Raw genomic sequence first — 18198 nt, 5'->3', positions numbered from 1 at the left:
GAGAAGGCGAAACATCGCCTACATAGGGTTGTGAACTGGGTTTGGGACCCGCCACGTAAAAAAAACACCCCCAATGAAAAGTAGCAACCAGCCTCGGATGAGAGACCCCCTTTGATGACGACCTTGGCAAACGAAATAAAGACTACGAATGTCCAGAAGAATGTCCGGTCCCTTAATTGGGAAGGTGCCACTGCCCAGCTGGTTGCTGTCCTTACGAAAATCAAGGCTGACATCACCGCCGTCCAAGAAATGTGATGGACGGAACAAGGACAAAGATGAGTAGGTCCTTATGCATTTACTACAGTGGCCATATAAAGGAGCGCAAGTTTGGTGTTGGATTCGTGGTGGGAGAGAGACTCCGTCGACGAGTACTATCATTCAATCCGGTGAATGCCACAATCCGCATCAAAGCGATGTTCTTCAACATATCGCTGATTTGCGTCCATGCCCCGACGGAAGAGACGGACGATGTGACCAAAGATGCCTTCTATGAGCGCTTGGAGCACACCTATGAGCGCTGCCCCGCCACGATGTCAAAATCGTGCTTGGCGACTTTAACGCCAGGGTGGGCAAAGAAAGTATCTTTGGCACGACGGTAGGTAAATTCAGCCTCCACGACGTAACATCCCCAAATGGGTTGAGGCTGATTGACTTCGCCGCGGCCCGACATATGGTTATCTGTGGTACTAGATTCCAGCAGAAGAAGATACTTCAAGCTACCTGGCTGTCTCCGGATCGAAAAGCCACCAACCAGATCGATCACGTTGTGATAGACGGAAGACACGTCTCCACTGTTCTAGACGTGCGTGCGCTCCGAGATCCTAACATCGACTCGGACCACTATCTTGTTGCAGCCAAGATTCGAACCCGCCTCTGTGCAGCAAAAAACGCACGCCAACAAACACAAGGAAGGTTCGACGTCGAGAAGCTGCAATCATTTTATTTATTTATGTATGTACGTATGCTCTCTCTTTTTTGCTCTCTCTCTATCGCTATTGTTCCTTGTTGTGTGTCTCACGCTGTCTCTGTTGAATTGTAGTTCTCTTCCTCTTCTCTTGTTTGCGGGTTAGACTCTTTCGACTTATTATTGTTCTTGTGATTTTTATATTATTTGTTATTTTTAAGAGTTGAGGTATTGATCTTTGTTTTGTGTTACTTCGTTCCCGTTTATTGCAATTTGTTAATATCTGCCCGCACTGGTTTGCACTTTTTAACTTTTCTTTTTTTTCCTTTTACGTGTATGTATGTATGTATTTAATTTTTATTTTTCGTTTTCTATTTTACTTTTGTGGTGTTTAGCTTCGGTGCCTCCCTAAAAGGCTCGAAGGACCTCTTGTACAATTGAGGCATTTGTATACTTAAGTACGGAAAGTACCTATAAATCGAATGTGAGAGCGCAAACACACGAGATTATTTAAACGTTATAAAAATTTATTATTCAATATAATAACAATTATTGAAATAATACGTCCTGTTTATTCTTTAAAAAATATTTTTATTCCTGGGGAGTCACCATACACGCACATAGCGCGAGTTGCGTCGTCAAACGACTCCACCACTGTCAAACTCGTCAACACACAAAAAAAGACAAGTATTTTTTAAATATTTTTATTTCTCTGAAATGTAAGTTGAATCTTCAGATTCAACTACATACATATGTACATATATAAGATATGCCGGGTCGTTGATGCTGAGGAATGTCAAGTCAGCACAACGGCTTCAGGTAAATTTAGGAAATAAGATTTTTGTAAAGAATAAAATGATGATTAATAAACTGGACGGCAAGCCGCTCAGTACGGTAAACCGGAGTTTTATTATATCGTAATTGGCGCAGTCGAACGGAACGGTTCCATATTCTCTCTCAGCTTCGCTCAGCTAGCAAAGAAAAGCTAAACAAAAGCTAAATAAATTATTATTAAACAAAAGTACTGTTATTAAAAGAAAAGTGGCAAAGATACAGCTAATTATATAAATCCCAAAGCAGAACAAAATAATACATTTGAGTTGGAAAACTATAGCAAAAGCAAAAACATAATTCAAAAAGTGAAAGAATTTGTGAAAGTGCAAAACAAAAATTATTTTGAGAAAAAATAAAGAAAACTGTTGAAAACCCTAAAAGTGAGCTCTAAAATATTCCATTGGATTACTGCATTTGGATTACCTTTAATACAAAAACAACTACATCAACAGCAGCAACAGCGGAGACAGCAGAAGCAGCTTTAACAAAACAAAAAACAACAATATCAACAGCAGCAACAGAGAAGACAGCAGCAGCAGCTTTAGCAAAACAAAAAAAAAAAAAAAACAACAGCAACAGCAGCACCAACAGCAAGGTAAAATAATATTCAACTAATAATTTAGTAATTTAAGTAGTAGTTTTATTTGAAGCCATTACTTTCTTTGTAAAAAAAAAAAAGAAAATAAAAAATAAAAAAAAAAAAAAATAATAAAAATAAAAAATATGGCAGAGCAAATAGAAATGCTAACTCGATGCTTGGCATCGTTAACACAGATAGCTTCACAAAATGCAGCAATAAATCAGCTTACAATTAGGCAAAGAGTCGAAAAAGACTTCAGATATGTATCTCCCTTTGAAGGAATTGTAAAAAAATTGCCATCCTTCATTGAAGCAGTTGACAGGGTACGAAGGGACTATGTAGGGCAGGAAGAAATAGTATTCAGGGTTATTTATGATTTGAAAATTGGTGGATCAGCAAAAAATTTTTTGCAAATAAACCCACCTGAAAATTGGGAAAGTTGTAAAACTAAATTAAGGCAACATTATAGACCCACAAAAAATCAAATGTTGATCACAAAAGAAATTTCGATTCTTAAAGTAAATAGTATAGCGGAATTAAGTAAAAGATTAAACGAAATCGTGGATGATATAACAGAATATAGTGCACTAAGCGAAAATGGTGACACTATGAGAGAAATTTTTCGGGAATGCTAATTCAGCGAATAAAGCAATTAGCATCAGGGACATTTGCATATACAGTGCAATCGGTCACATCATTAACGGAAATGGCGAATGAAATTTATAAATTTATTGGGTTGGATGAAGGAAATCTAAATCCTTATCTAAAAAAGGGGGGAAACAATTTTCAAGCTAATACCAAAAATAATGGTGTTAACAACAAAAATTTCTATTCAGGACAATATCGTTCACAAAATCAAAATTTTTCTGAACAACAGTATCGTCCACAATCCGGACAACGTCAAATAAACCTTCATGGACAGCAATCCAATCAAACAAGACAGCCTCGATGGCAAAATCGTACAAATTATTCAGAACAGGTTCGAACAAATCAAAATCATTATAATTACTCACAACAGCAAAGAAATTCAACAAATCAAAATCATTATAATTACTCACAACAGCAAAGAAATTCAGTAAATAGTAGACAACAAGTACAAAATAGGGGACCAGAACCCATGGACGTAGACACAATGAGTAGGAGAGGTGATTCACAAGAATCAAACACGAACGAGGAGTTTTTTACAAATTAGCCTCGGAATCATCAAACAAAATTATAATAATATTAACATTTTTTGAGAAAAAATTTTATGCTTTGGTCGACTCAGGTTCAACCATAAGTATAATGAAAAAATCTAGTTTCGAAAAATTTAAATTACCAGTGCTTGAAAGTGAAAGCACTTTGGTGAATACGTTAAACGGAATAATTAAAACGCCAAATGTTAAGGTAAAAAGCCCTTGTCCCAAAGAATTCAAATACCCAGAAAACGCCAGAATGAGATGGTTATTAATGGATTTTAATAAACCATATGATTTGTTAATAGGAAATGATTTCCTTTTTAAAAACGTCAAAACCATTGATATCGAAAAAATGACAATAATTTTGAAAAATGGTGTGAATCTTCCATTCTATATGAAAACTATGCAAGAGCAAGTTTATTCATTAGATATAAGTGAAGTAAAGAACATCAACCTTGATCATTTAAAATCAAATGAGAAAAAGGAAATCGAAAAATTATTAAAGCATTTCAATAAACTTATCTATAAAGAAGGGGACAAGCTCACAAATGCAAAAGCAGTAGTTCATGAAATTAAAACAGTTACGGATCAACAAATAAATTCAAGAATTTATAGATTACCTCCAAAACATGAAGAAGAAGTAAGAAGACAAATTTCTGAATTAGAAGAGCAAGGGATAATTAGAAAAAGTCACAGTAGATATAGCTCACCTATTCTAATAATACCGAAAAAGATAGATAATTCAGGAATACAAAAATTCAGGCTAGTGGTTGATTATAGGAGGTTAAACCAATTGACTGTAGACGATAAGTATCCTCTACCGAATATCGAAGGAATCTTAGATAAATTGGGAAAAGCACAGTACTTTAGCACCATAGATCTAGCAAAAGGTTACCATCAGATTTTAATGGCAGAAAGGGACATCCAGAAAACAGCTTTTGTCACTCCGGCAGGACTATATGAATACGTCCGAATGCCTTTCGGGTTGAAAAATGCCCCAGCTACTTTTCAGAGATTTATGAATGACATATTGAGGGAATATATAAATAAAATATGTGTCGTATATTTAGATGACATATTAATTTTTTCAACTTCATTAGAAGAGCACATAAACTCATTAAAAAAAATTTTTTTGAAACTACAAGAGAATAAATTAAAAATACAGGCAGATAAATGCAGTTTTCTTCAAAGAGAAACTACATTCCTAGGACACATTTTAACAAAAGAAGGCATCAAGCCTAATACTGATAAAATTATAGCAATTCAAAAGCTACCAATACCAAAAACTGAGAAACAGTTAAAAGGATTTTTAGGAGCAACAGGATATTATCGAAAATTCATAAAAGATTATTCTAAAATAGCTTACCCCATGATAAAATATTTGAAAAAGGGCAATAAAATAAACTCTAAAGATCCACAATATATTGAAAGCTTTGAAAATTTAAAAGCACTCATTTCATCTTACCCAACTCTCAAATTCCCAGAGTACGACAAAGAATTCAGTATCACAACTGATGCTAGTGACTATGCTATTGGAGCAGTGCTTTCACAGCAAGGCCAACCAGTATGCTATATTTCAAGAACTCTAAACAATCATGAGCAAAAATATTCAACGACAGACAAAGAATTTTTAGCGGTAATTTTCTCTATTACATATTTTCGACCATATAGATATATATGGCAATAAATTTAAAATAATAACCGATCACTGTCCGATCAAATATCTTGTTAATAAATATAAAGGAAAAGAATTTTCTCAACGCCATCAGAGATGGTTATTGAAATTGCAAGAATACAACTTTGAAATAGAATATTTAAATGGAAAAAATAATGTTGTAGCTGATTTCTTGAGTCGAATTGAAAACTCACCAAAAATAAAAGAAGGTAACGACAATGAATCAAACTTAGAATTGTCAGAAACAATTCATTCAGCAGATGAAGAACTGTTTGAACACTTTCCAATTAAATAAGGAATTTTTAATAAATATAAAATTCAAATTATATTAACATATAGACACAAACAGCAAATGCAAAGACTCCATGGAAGAAAAATAATTGAAATAAACCCAATGGATGAAAAAGAAGAGAACAAGGAAACATTAAAAAAATATATAAAAGGAAACGGAATTGTAGGAATATTTTCAGAAGTATCTGAAGCAGATTACCATAAAATACAAAAACTACTTATTGAAATGATTGCTCAAGATAGAAGTTTAAAATTTATAAAATGCACAAAAAGAGCATCAGAAATAGAAGAAGAAGAAGAACTACATAAGCAAATATCACTATACCATACAAAAGAATCTATGCATAGTGGCATAAATGAAACCTATAATACATTAAAAGATAAAATATATTTTCCAAAATTCAAAGAAGAAATACAATTGATAATAAATAATTGCCAAAAATGCCAACAAATCAAATACGATAGGAAACCCATTAAACCTAAATTTCACCTAACTGAAACTCCAACCAATAAAAATGAGATACTTCATGTAGATATATTTCATTTCAATAAGCAATCATTTGTAACAGTAATTGACAAATTAACAAAATTCGCAGCAGCTTACAGAATAACAGACAGAAACTGGAGAGCTAAAAAGACAATAATTATGGAACATTTTGCGAAATTCGGTAAACCTAAAAAAATTATTATGGATAATGAGTTTAGAGCAGAACAATTAATACAATATTTAAATGCCGAAAATGTAGAAGTCCATCACACAAAACCAAATAGCCATACAGGAAATGCAGACATTGAGAGACTGCACTCAACCTTGTTGGAAAAACTAACAGGAATTGAGGACTCTAGTCTTTCAACAGAAATGAGGATACAAATTGTTATATGCAACTATAACGATAGGTACCACTCAACTATCAAATGTTCTCCAAGGGACGCCAAAGAAAACATTTGTCCATCCATATTACAAGATAGAATAAATACAGTAAAACAGAAAACAATAGCCAAATTAAATCAAAACAGAGAAGAATATATAGAAAACAGACAAACAGGACCAATTAAAAACTACAAAAGAGTACGGCATAAGGATCAACCATATTTCAGAATATTTCCCTTACAAAACGTCCATCCGGCAAATATAAAAAGACCAATGAAATTAGCAAACATAGAAAATCCAAATGAGGATGATGACGATTCATTCAGTCTAAGGGCATTTAATGGAGATAATACTACATATATATACATGATTTTTTTACCCCAGTGGGTAAGGGGTCTTTCTAGAATATACCCATGGTAAGAGATGCCTGTCGTAAGAGGCGACTAAAATCCAATTTAAGTTTTTTTTAAATCAAAACCTAAAACGGTTATACATTTTTACTTTTACAGATGACGATAGTAATTATTTTTTTAACAATAATCATATCATTGGTGACAGCACTTTTGCAAATTACACCAATAATAGAAGATGCGGGGTATACAATTATACAAACAGCGGACATAGAAATAGTTAACGAAATAAGTACAGTTATACATACTATAAATCCGAACAAGATAGCAGACATAGTTGATCAGGTTAAAGAAAATATTGAAAAACTAAATATTGAAAATAAAGAAATTTTGTTTGATGAAATAAAAAATATAAAAGCAAAAATCACATCAATAACACCGAATATCAAAAAGAGAAATAAAAGAGGCTTGATAAATATAGGAGGAATAGCATATAAATGGTTGTTTGGAGTCATGGATGATGATGACAGACAAGACATTTTGAACCATTTAAAAATTATTGAAGAAAATGGCCATAATGCCATTGTAAATTTAAATAAACAAATAGTAATTAATGAACATTTAAATAGATCACTAAAGTTATTAAAAGGAACTATAGAATCAGATAGGAAACAAATAATAGAAACTTTAAATATAATAAACAAAGAGGAAAATAGAATTGAAAGTAAAATTTTGTATAATGATGAAATGAATAAACTAAAATTCATAGAAAGTAAAGTTCAAGAAATACAAAATAATATAGCGGCGGCTAAATACAATATGGTACATCCAAGTATGTTAACTAGGGAAGAAATTGAAAAATACGAGATTGATTTTTACAAACTAAAATTATCAAAAGTAGGAGTAGTAGTATACAGAAACGATACAATAATATTTGCAATTCAGATACCAAGAACATTTTTTCAAACTAAGATTCAATTAATAACCCCAATGCCAAATAGAAATAAATTACAAATTATTGAAAAAGAAAAATTCGTTATAAAAATTGGCGAAAACTATTTTGATTATGTAGAAAATAAAGCATTTAAAAATCTAAAATTGAGTAAAAGCTGCATATTTTCAAATACTTGCGAATTTAAATATAATAACAAAACATCAATACAAGAAATAAGCGATGACACAATATTAATAAGAAATGCAAAAAATGATGTAATAAAACAAAACTGCGATGACAGAAAAATTGTATTAAAAAATAACTATATAATCAAATTTGTAAATTGTAAAATGGAAATTTTAAAACAAGAATTTAAAAATAATAAAACAGAATATATTCATACAATTATATACCCTGCCGAAAAATTAAACCAAAGTTACACACCAAAATTAACATTCAATGATATTGCAATAAAAAATATAGAAAACATAAAAGAAATTGCAGAATTAAAATACCATAAAAATGTATCATATGGTATTAATATATCATTGATAATCATTGTAATGGTAGTAGTAGCAATCCTAGTAATAATATTAAAGAAAAAAACAACAAAAATAAAAATTGTAAATACAAGAACTCAGGAGAGTTCAAACAGTAACGCTGGGGGAGTTGCGTCGTCAAACGACTCCACCACTGTCAAACTCGTCAACACACAAAAAAAGACAAGTATTTTTTAAATATTTTTATTTCTCTGAAATGTAAGTTGAATCTTCAGATTCAACTACATACATATGTACATATATAAGATATGCCGGGTCGTTGATGCTGAGGAATGTCAAGTCAGCACAACGGCTTCAGGTAAATTTAGGAAATAAGATTTTTGTAAAGAATAAAATGATGATTAATAAACTGGACGGCAAGCCGCTCAGTACGGTAAACCGGAGTTTTATTATATCGTAATTCGCGCGAAAATACTTATCCGTATCCTTCTGGTTTTGGACGGATGGACTACGACTCATTGTTGGCGACACGATAGACTCGGGTATAAGCGAAAGAGATATCAAACATTCTAGTTCACGGATGGAATCTAATGAGAAGATGTCGTTCGGATGTATCTGTTTTAATGGTTTGGGTGGTGAGTACTAGAGTCGACTCTTTAATGGTCGTGTGGTTGTTGTGTTGTATGATGAGCAGTGTTAGGTGCTGATTATGATGCGTGTGTGTGTAGTGGTGTGTGTTATGAACTGTTGTGTGATGATGTGTTGTGATTTCATGTGATGTCGGATGTGGGATGTTATGGAAAGCTCATAAGTCATGTGAACAGTGGCTATTCTAAATGTGCGATTTTCATCGCCATAATTTTCAAGACCTATCACCCTATCAAATTTCCTATCATACTGCAAATGATATTTCAGTGACATTTCATCACAAAGAACTGATATGAACTTTTGTTCGAACGAAAATCCCTTACTCCTAAGTTGATGCTGCTTTGGGTGCAACATGGGAAACGAGGCCAATCTGTGACAAAATTATGTAAAGTGCCGAGGGAAAACTCAGTTGGTGCTTCAGGTAGCGGTAAGCAATTGGCGACATTTTTTTCTGTCCCTGTTGTCAGACCCCTATCTGTTTGCACGGCTTTATCACTATTCTTCATTAGTTCCTCCTCAAGAGGTGGCAGAAACTCTAAAATTATATCGCGGTCTTCATTTTCTAAAAGCGGAAGCAGCTGCCTCGATGCACCGTTTGCATGTGAGGCAAGGTCTTTTTGGGGAAGAAAATCTTCTACGCCCATTTCTATTTTCAAAAAAAGAATTTGGGGCGTTAAATATTGGCTCAATAATTAAATTATTGTCCGGAAGGGCTCTCGGACGCAATTTTTTTGCGTTACGCATTTCTTCAGAAAAATGCCACTCACACGCAAAAATATTGTTAGGTGTTTTTTCATCGAGATCTTCAAAAACATCTAAACGTTTGAGCTAACATTTACGCCTATTATAAAATAATATATAATACACGAAATGTTAAATATAATCATAAAATATATATAATAATAATAGTTCCTAAAAAATTAACTTTTATTTTAATAAACCCGTTCAATATTTAAAAGTTCGATATTTTTCGATTTTATAGCTATCATAAATATTCAAAGACAAGTCGTTACTAAATATAATATATATAATATATATAATATATATTATATTAACACTTCTTACTGTTATCGAAAACTTATTTTTAACATCTTCACACTTGAAAATATACGGAACTTCATTTAAATTTTACTATAATCCGAAATCCAAAATTACTATTTGAATTACAATATCGAAACACATATTTCAACAAATTATCGAAAACCATTTTTAATTAAATTCACGGTTTCGAATTTTCCACAAAGTCACCTAAATATGCTTATCACTTTTTGCACTATTTAATGTTTTTTTAATTACTTACCGTTCGAGATTCGTTCCACTGTTTGGAAAATTAAAAACTCTTCCTCGCTGCAGCCAGCAACACACTTTCTCCGTCCGTCGTCTCTCTTTTCCAATTGCTAAACGTCAAAATCAGCTGTTCGAGTTCAGGAGGTTTTGATGTTTAGCAATTGTCCTCTCACTTCCAATAAGAGATGAGTTGGACATCTCTTTATCTCTGGTGTACAATGCACAAGCAGAGATTGATGCTCGTTTATTTTCCATTAAATTGAAAGTGTATTTCGGGGAACAACCGAACTTGGCAAGTGTCAACTGAAATCATTACCATCTCTCCTATTTTTTGCAGTCGCTATCAGTTTGCCATAGTAAGTTGTAAATCACTCCGCGCATAAGTATTACTGTGGAAAAAAGCAATGATCATAAATGAAGTTTAAAAGGGAAAAGCTTCAAAAAAAGACATTATTAAGAAATTTGGAATTCCTTCCAGTAGCTTATCTACGGTTTTAAAATAAAAGGATAAGCTTTTAACCAGTGTCACAGTTAATGCATCCAGTATTAAACGCAAGAAGCTTCGAATTTGAACCTTTGAGTTCAAGTTGTTTGTTGAAATGGATATACGTCGCACGAGGTAGGAATCTTCTTCTGTCTGGGCTAATGCTGAGAAAAAAGCAAAACAATTCGCTAAAGCATTGGGCCACGGAGAATTTGAAGTAGGCTGGCTTGAAAAATTTAAAAATCGTTACGGCATTGTTCAAAAAACATTGTGCGGTGAAAATCCAAACTAGAGATGAATGGGTAACGAATGTCTTGCCAAATTGTTAGAAAAATAATTTTTAAGTGCTTACCAAATAAAACGATTGCGTTTCAAAATGAGAAGTGCTTTGGGGGAAAATAGCAAAGAGATGATTATTGTTATGGTGGTATGCAATATGACCGGTTTTGCTCTTTGCTGAGATGTTAAAGGCCAATTGAAAAATATTGAAATTGCTTTTTTCCCACCCAACATGATCTCGTTACTTCATCCAATGGATGAGGGCATAATTTGTAATATTAAAACGCATTACAGAAAAACCAATATTTTGTTACAAATGGAGGAGAACGAACCTTCCACGCGCATAAATTTGCTGGATGCCATACGAAAGTGAAGCAAAATGTGGGATCTCAAAGTAAAATCCAAGACAATTGCGAACTGTTTTAGAAAAGCAGGATTTGTAAAAGTTGGCACAACAAAGAACAATAGTATGCCTTGGCGCGGAGAAAACCACTATCCCAATTCGCCTTTTTAGAGTCTTCATTGCTTCATTTCTTCACAGTTGCTAATATTAATGCAACATTTAAAGACTACAACAATGTTGACTCTGATATCATCGAAAGTGTTCAAGAAAATTTTGGAGTACCAGCTATCTCATGTAAAGAAACAATCATAAAGAAAATCTGTGGCTAATAATTTTCTGATGTACATTATTACTTCTCTTTTAACAGATTCAGATGAATACACATAGGGACAACTTTCTTCATCCGTTGAAGGTTTCCAAACCTATTTGGAAATGAAAACCTACGCCAAATACTGTGTTTAATTCTTTAAATGTATTAGCCAATTATATTGAAGAAGAAAAGTTGAAAAATGAACATACTTCAATCCAAAATAACTGACTATTACAAATAAAAAATGTTGAAAGGAACAAAATTTTTTTTATAGCTGAGTAAATATCCAGCCCCTTGGAACTCCTTATAAAGAGTTTCGTCTGTATTAAGTAATTGTTAACTTAAATTCTCCCACTTTATTTTAAATATCATCAATATATTCGTCAAATTTGTATTATCACCTTCAGGCATTGGTAAATCGTTTACTTTTTTTAGTAATTCCGTCGACGGACTCGTCGCAATGCCCTGACTATTTCTTCCAATCATACCCATTATTGTCTTAAAAGCCTCCGAGTAGGTGAACTAAAGGCAACACTTGAAAATATGTTAACCAATTTCTGAAAACATTACAATTACGACAGTTAATTGCTCGTCCGCAAAGGCTGTACAAAATGCTATAAGAAATTGTTCCATTAGTTGTTCTGTATTCATTATTAGCGATTAGAAGGATTGAAGTGGCTGTTCTTTGTTTTTACTTTTTTTATACATATCCATTTAACGATTTATATAATAGTACCAGGGGTCAAATCATTATATCCGTGAACGTATCACTTGTCACGTAAATAACTGTACCTCGAATTACGACTTACGTGATCTTAACACTTCTATCGTAATCTGGCATCATGACATACGTGGACGAGTATATAAGCGTATCCCAAGAATGACAGAAACAAGATTGCGCAATGAAATTTCGGGGTTGACTTTACCAAGTTTGTGGCAGATGTACCCTGCCAAATTGTCAGGTCCGTCGTTGTTGAGAATCTCTAAGTCATCATTTTTTTCAGTTGGGTAAGTGGAGTTTAGATCAACTGACACACGTTGAAAAATATTACCTACAAAAATATAATAAACATACATACTGGAATAAATTGTTAGTTAAGATTATTAATATAATTAGGATAAGAAACAGTGCTTAGTATGCAAATCCCTTAATTTTTCAATCTATGTATGTGTAATGAACTTTAATATATTTTGCAACATACTTTTTAGAATTTGGGCACTTACCTAGCCGTTGTTGAAAATGCAGCTAAGGTTTTGCTCCAAATCATTACTGTGGAATTCCGAGGTTTTAATGGAAATCCAAAGGCGTTTAATTTCTGCTAACTGGTCGTTTTTGCACTTATCAAAGTTCTAACAACATTATTCAGCCTTTGTCTAAAAAGAATAAGAAATACACATACTTATTTAAGAAAAAGATACTTCATCAATATCAATTAGGACTAACATTTCTGTTTCCAAATGCAGTATTTTCTCGTCTTTCTCATCGATGCCCTCCTCTCCTGCAGTTTGAGGTACCTCTCCAACCTCGTCTTCTTGAATTACTTCAACAGGGCGGTATTCTACAACATTGTTGTTAACATCTCTTTTTTGGAACGAGACTCCATTCTTTTCTGCCATCCATTAGCCTCTGCAGGAGCAGTGGTTAACGTGGGAAAAGCGCTAGGTAGCAACTTAGTTGGATTCCGCGAACTTAAACCTGCAAGAGTAGTTATAAAAGTAAAATTATTGTAATCAAAATGCTATAATTACCCATTTCAAACTGCAAGTTTCTTTTGAAGGCTTCTGGCGCGAAGTGCACTTCACAAATGCATGCATTTTTAACATCCGTCCGTATTACGACAAAAATGAATCCATTGTTTTACTACTGCTTTATCTTTAGGGAAATGGAAAAATCTCCATTTCGTAGCACAATTTTTACCATTATTATTATTACACCCGAACACTGCGTAACGCATTTTAAAAAATATAAAATTTCACAATTAATACAACACTTGAAAACACATTCTGTTGCGCCAAGCGACATCTTTTGTAAATCTAAATCTAAATTAGAAAAATGAGATATAAAATTATTATTAGAACTTATGAAATTGAACTTATAAATATTGAATTGTACAAATAGCATACTTACCTTAATAATACATTTATATTACATTTATTTATTTCTTACCTTAATTCTATTACAATATTTAACGAAAGATAATTACTTACCTCTTGTATTTACATTACCACTAGCTTAAGCCGTTAGTTTTAAGATTTAGGCTAAGCAATTCCAAGAACGGAATAATTGAAGCATTGTATTAAGAAACGTGAAATCGAACGGACGTGTCCTTTTCATTTGTCGGAATCTTTTTTTCTCGTGACAGGCAATTAAGCTTTTAATTATTCGCGCATTCCCAGTTTTATTTTTTCGCATCTCAAAAACGCTTGAGATTTTTCATGGCGCCCGAGCAGGGACTAAGTGCGTGAGCTTAGTATATTTTTCATTACTTTCGTTTTCGTTTCTTAACTAATTGCCTGTCAATTCGTTTCGTTTTCGGTCCTTCGTGAAAGTGAAGTGGAAATAAATTAAACATAAAAAAGAGAAAACAACACCTAAAACAAATATATATTATAAAGATTTCAAAAAGACACAAAAGAGGAAAAATAATTATAAAACATAAAACACATAACTAAAGTGATAACAAAAAGAAAAAGTGGCGTGAAAAGTATTTAATACTTATATACATACATACACAAAAAGGCTAAGTGACAAGCATAATTTACATACATACATATTAGGCTGTTCTTACTTTGTATGGGAAAATTATTTTATTCGAAATTTTTGTCACGAAAGCTGAAAATAGTTGAGACTTGATAAAAAAATGAATCTACGAAAATTTCACGCTTCTCGGACCACGCCTTATAGTGCCGATAGAAAATTCTATTATTAATTGCACGTCAGTCATACCCCAATGGTATCTTCGTTGAATTATGTATGATACATTACAAAAAATTATTTACATTTCACAAATTATTATTTTATATTGCTTCATTCGAGTTTATTTCGTCTCTTACTATATCAAATTATCAATGCATTGAATTAAGAAAACAATTTTTTTGTTAAAATCAATTTCCAAAAACTATATTTCTCAATTGATGACAACTTACCATTTCGTCTAGACGCCTTTTGCTAACACTAACGTTATTGTTTTGGTATTGTTTGCACTATGATTCTTGGATGAGCAAGATAGTACCGTTACACCGTCTCGGCGTCAATGCTTTTTGGCGTTTCTCATTTTACGGTGAGCTCATTCTGTTTATATTTACAAGCAAGAAAGAGTGATTTGAAGTGAAATGGATTTAAGAAATAAAAATAAAATATTTTTGGTTGGTTCGATCAACTTGAGTATTCTGGGCTCGAAACTACCATCAAATAAGCAAGTGCTACAGGTACTTTTTTTTAATATTCGTGTAGTAAAGTTATCTGTGTGTGAAAGTGCAAATCTTGTAATTCGAGAAGTACTAATATTTTGGGAAACGGCTCGTTTGCCCACTAAAGAAAAGCACCATTGCACTAAAAAAATGCAAAAATTGTATGTCGAGTGGCGTTTTCTGCAGAAAAATAATAAAAAGTCCGGTGATTCTTAGCGTGAAAAAGAAAAAGCTTTTGTTAAAAATTTGGACAATTTATTTGATGTTGCGCATGCAGATGTTATGAAACTCGTAAAGGTTGAAGAAGATAGGCTTTTTCTTGTAGGAAAAAGACAGCAGGGTCGTGTTGGTTACCTTGGATCAGTCGATTTTAATTTATGTCAAGCAGAGGAAAAAAGGCAAAAAAGAAGGCATGATGAAGAAGAACGTCGGGAGCGAAATATTGCTGAACAAAAAATTCAACCGGGAAAAATATCATTTAGCAGTATTTCTGATGATTCAAACAAAGTGGATAGTGATCAAGCCGAAGCTATACCGTCACTGAAGAAATCGAGAGTAGTCAAGAGAGGCCAAAAACATTTTATAACGGCAAAATTAGTTTCTGTCCAAGATCGATGCCAAGTAAGTGTACGGAATGCAGTTTATATATTACAAGTGGTTGCAGAAGCTCTTGGCCACAATGTTGACGACTTGGTTATAACTCAAACGTCAATTTATCATCAAAGAAAACACCTGCGCTCTGTGCAAGCTGAGCTGATTAAAGAGAAGTTTAAATCATCACTTCCGCCATTCCTTGTTGTGCATTGGGATGGTAAGATGCTGCCATCATTAAGTAAGTACAAATTTGATTTTATTTACAAAGATTAGAGGCAGGTATCTAAAAATAACATACATTTTATAATCAAGATGTCCATGATAAGAGTGCTGAGCGGTTGCCAGTGGTTGTTTCAGGAATGGACCATGACCAACTTCTTGCCGTTTCAAACATGCCAAATTCAACGGGCAAAGAACAAGCAATAGCAGTATATAATGCGTTGGAGGAGTGGAATGTATCGGAAAAAGTGCAGGCATTATGCTGTGACACTACAGCTTCAAACACTGGCCGATTGAGTGGTGCCTGTATGCTCTTAGAGCAAATGCTTGATAGAGAGCTGCTTTATCGCCCTTGTCGACACCATATATTTGAGATAGTACTGAGAGGAGATAAGATAAGATAAGAATATTATTGAGGTTCTGCACCGCGACCTAGGGTCCATTGTGCCCTCTCCTGTATCACATGACCTCCCAAAGCCCCAGCAGTCTGAAAAATTCCAGTAGTTTGCCGGGCGCTAGTGAGGTGATGTGATCGCTGCTGATAAAGATGGAATCCAGGGTCTTAAGCCTTTTTCCACAGATTGCTGTGCAATGTAGGATAAAGTGTGCTGGTGTTTCCTGTTCCAGGTCGCAGAACCGGCAGTTAGCACAGGAGACCATGCCCATGTTGGACAGGTGCTTCCTGAGCTTACAGTGCCCTGTGTAGACTGCGACGAGGATTCGGAATTTCTCACGGGGGAGGTTAATTAATTCCTTAAACCTGGAGAGGTTATATCCTCCTAGGAGCAGCTTGGCGTGGCGCATACTTGCTGCCTGCCGCCTCCTCCGTGCGGAGCAGCTTCTTAAGAGTGTGGGGTCCTACTGCTACGAACGGCTCTAGTCCCCACATCTTGGACGCTGCCGCCGTGCGGGCCAGCTCGTCAGCCTTCTCGTTTCCTTCTACGCCCAGTTGCACAGGGACAGGCGGTTTAGCCTTCCTATGCATTCTTCCACTAAAAGCGATTTGGTCTCGTGCGATGAGATCGCTTTTAGTGCCGCTTGACTATCGCTGAGAATAGCTATGCGCTGGTTACGATAGTTGCGGCTGAGGTTGATTTCAGCGCACTGACTGATGGCAAGAACTTCAGCCTGGAAGATGCTTGGGAAGCAGCCCATAGGTATGGATAGCTTGGTTCGCGGACCCGCAATACCTGCCCCAATGCCTTCCGGTGTTTTCGAGCCATCTGTGTACCACTGAATGGTACTGTCTTCCAGCAGTCTTTCCAGCGTGGAATCATTCCACTCCTTCTTACTGCCTAGAGTTACTTTGAAATGCTTTTTGAAGTTTATTTTCCTTGTTGTGCCGTCTCTTCGGAGGAGGGCCAGCGGTGTGCTCTCCGCTAGAGCGTCCATCTGTCTAGAGGACATTATCTTCCCTTTCCCGCAGCCTTCTGCTGACATTAGCAGCATGGCGTGCTTTGCTGCTAGCTTGATCACCTGATGCAGCGGTGTGAGCTCTAATAAGACTTCCAGTGCCACTGTGGGGCATGTACGCATTGCCCCCGAAGCACAGACACATGCAAGTCTTTGCAGCTTTGACAGTCTCTGAATCACAGAGGACTGTGCTGCTTTTGGTGGCCCAGGCAACCGCTCCATAGGTGACGATGGGCCTTACTATCATGGTATACAGCCATCTCATGATGTTTGGCTTGCATCCCCATGATCTCCCGGCTAGGCGTCTGCAAATCATAAGTGCTCTAGTTGCTTTGGACAGCGTTAAGTCCAAATGCCTGCTCCATTTCAGCGTTGAGTCTAGGGTGACGCCAAGGAATTTGACCTCCCTAGACATTTCCACCTCTGTGCCTCCAATTGTTTGGGTCCTCAGGCCCGGAAGAGATCTCCGCCTAGTGAATGGGATCACGGTGGTTTTTGCTGGGTTGATGTTTAACCCTACCGTGTTACACCATTCCTTCGCCAAGTTTAAGCCCCTTTGAACAATGTCACAGAGAGTGTTCTCAAATCTTCCTCTCGCCATTATGACAATGTCGTCCGCGTACCCTTGACAGAGGATTCCATTGCTGGTGAGCAACTCGAGTAGTTCGTCTACTATCAGGCTCCAAAGCAGAGGGGACAGTACTCCACCCTGTGGGCAGCCCCTCGTGGTGCCAAAGCGAATTTTACTTTCTCCCACTGTTGTTTCTGCAACCCTAGTGCGCAGAAGGGCTTCTATCCATCTGCGTATCGAGGGGTTCACGTTCCTTCTCTCGAGTGCTTTGATGACGCTAGTGTGAGACGCATTATCAAAGGCACCCTCGATATCAAGGAAGGCGCAGATCGCAACCTCGCCATTATCCAGCGAATCCTGCAGCTCAGACGCGTGTTGGTACTGAGCGGTGTTTGTAGATCTACCCGCCCTGTACGCGTGTTGTCTGGCATGTAGGGGTGCAATCTTCAGCGCTTCCGATCTAATATGGTTGTCTATTACTTTTTCCATCCCCTTCAGAATAAAGGACGTGAGACTAATAGG

At 35.3% G+C, this 18198-nt stretch overlaps 1 long non-coding RNA gene across 1 annotated transcript; it reads right to left on the bottom strand.

The window, feature by feature from the left end:
* Positions 1-10064: 10064 nt before the first annotated feature.
* On the bottom strand, positions 10065-13501 carry LOC126764323 (uncharacterized). Its single transcript, XR_007667935.1, has 5 exons — positions 13218-13501; positions 12913-13164; positions 12693-12842; positions 12278-12520; positions 10065-10441 (listed from the first exon to the last, which is right to left on the bottom strand). It is a non-coding gene; the product is annotated as an uncharacterized LOC126764323 (long non-coding RNA).
* Between the last annotated feature and the right edge of the window lie 4697 nt (positions 13502-18198).

This window comes from Bactrocera neohumeralis, unplaced genomic scaffold (assembly GCF_024586455.1).
Source record: "Bactrocera neohumeralis isolate Rockhampton unplaced genomic scaffold, APGP_CSIRO_Bneo_wtdbg2-racon-allhic-juicebox.fasta_v2 cluster09, whole genome shotgun sequence".
NCBI lineage: Eukaryota > Metazoa > Arthropoda > Insecta > Diptera > Tephritidae > Bactrocera > Bactrocera neohumeralis.
This window is presented reverse-complemented; position numbering and strand designations above follow the sequence as displayed.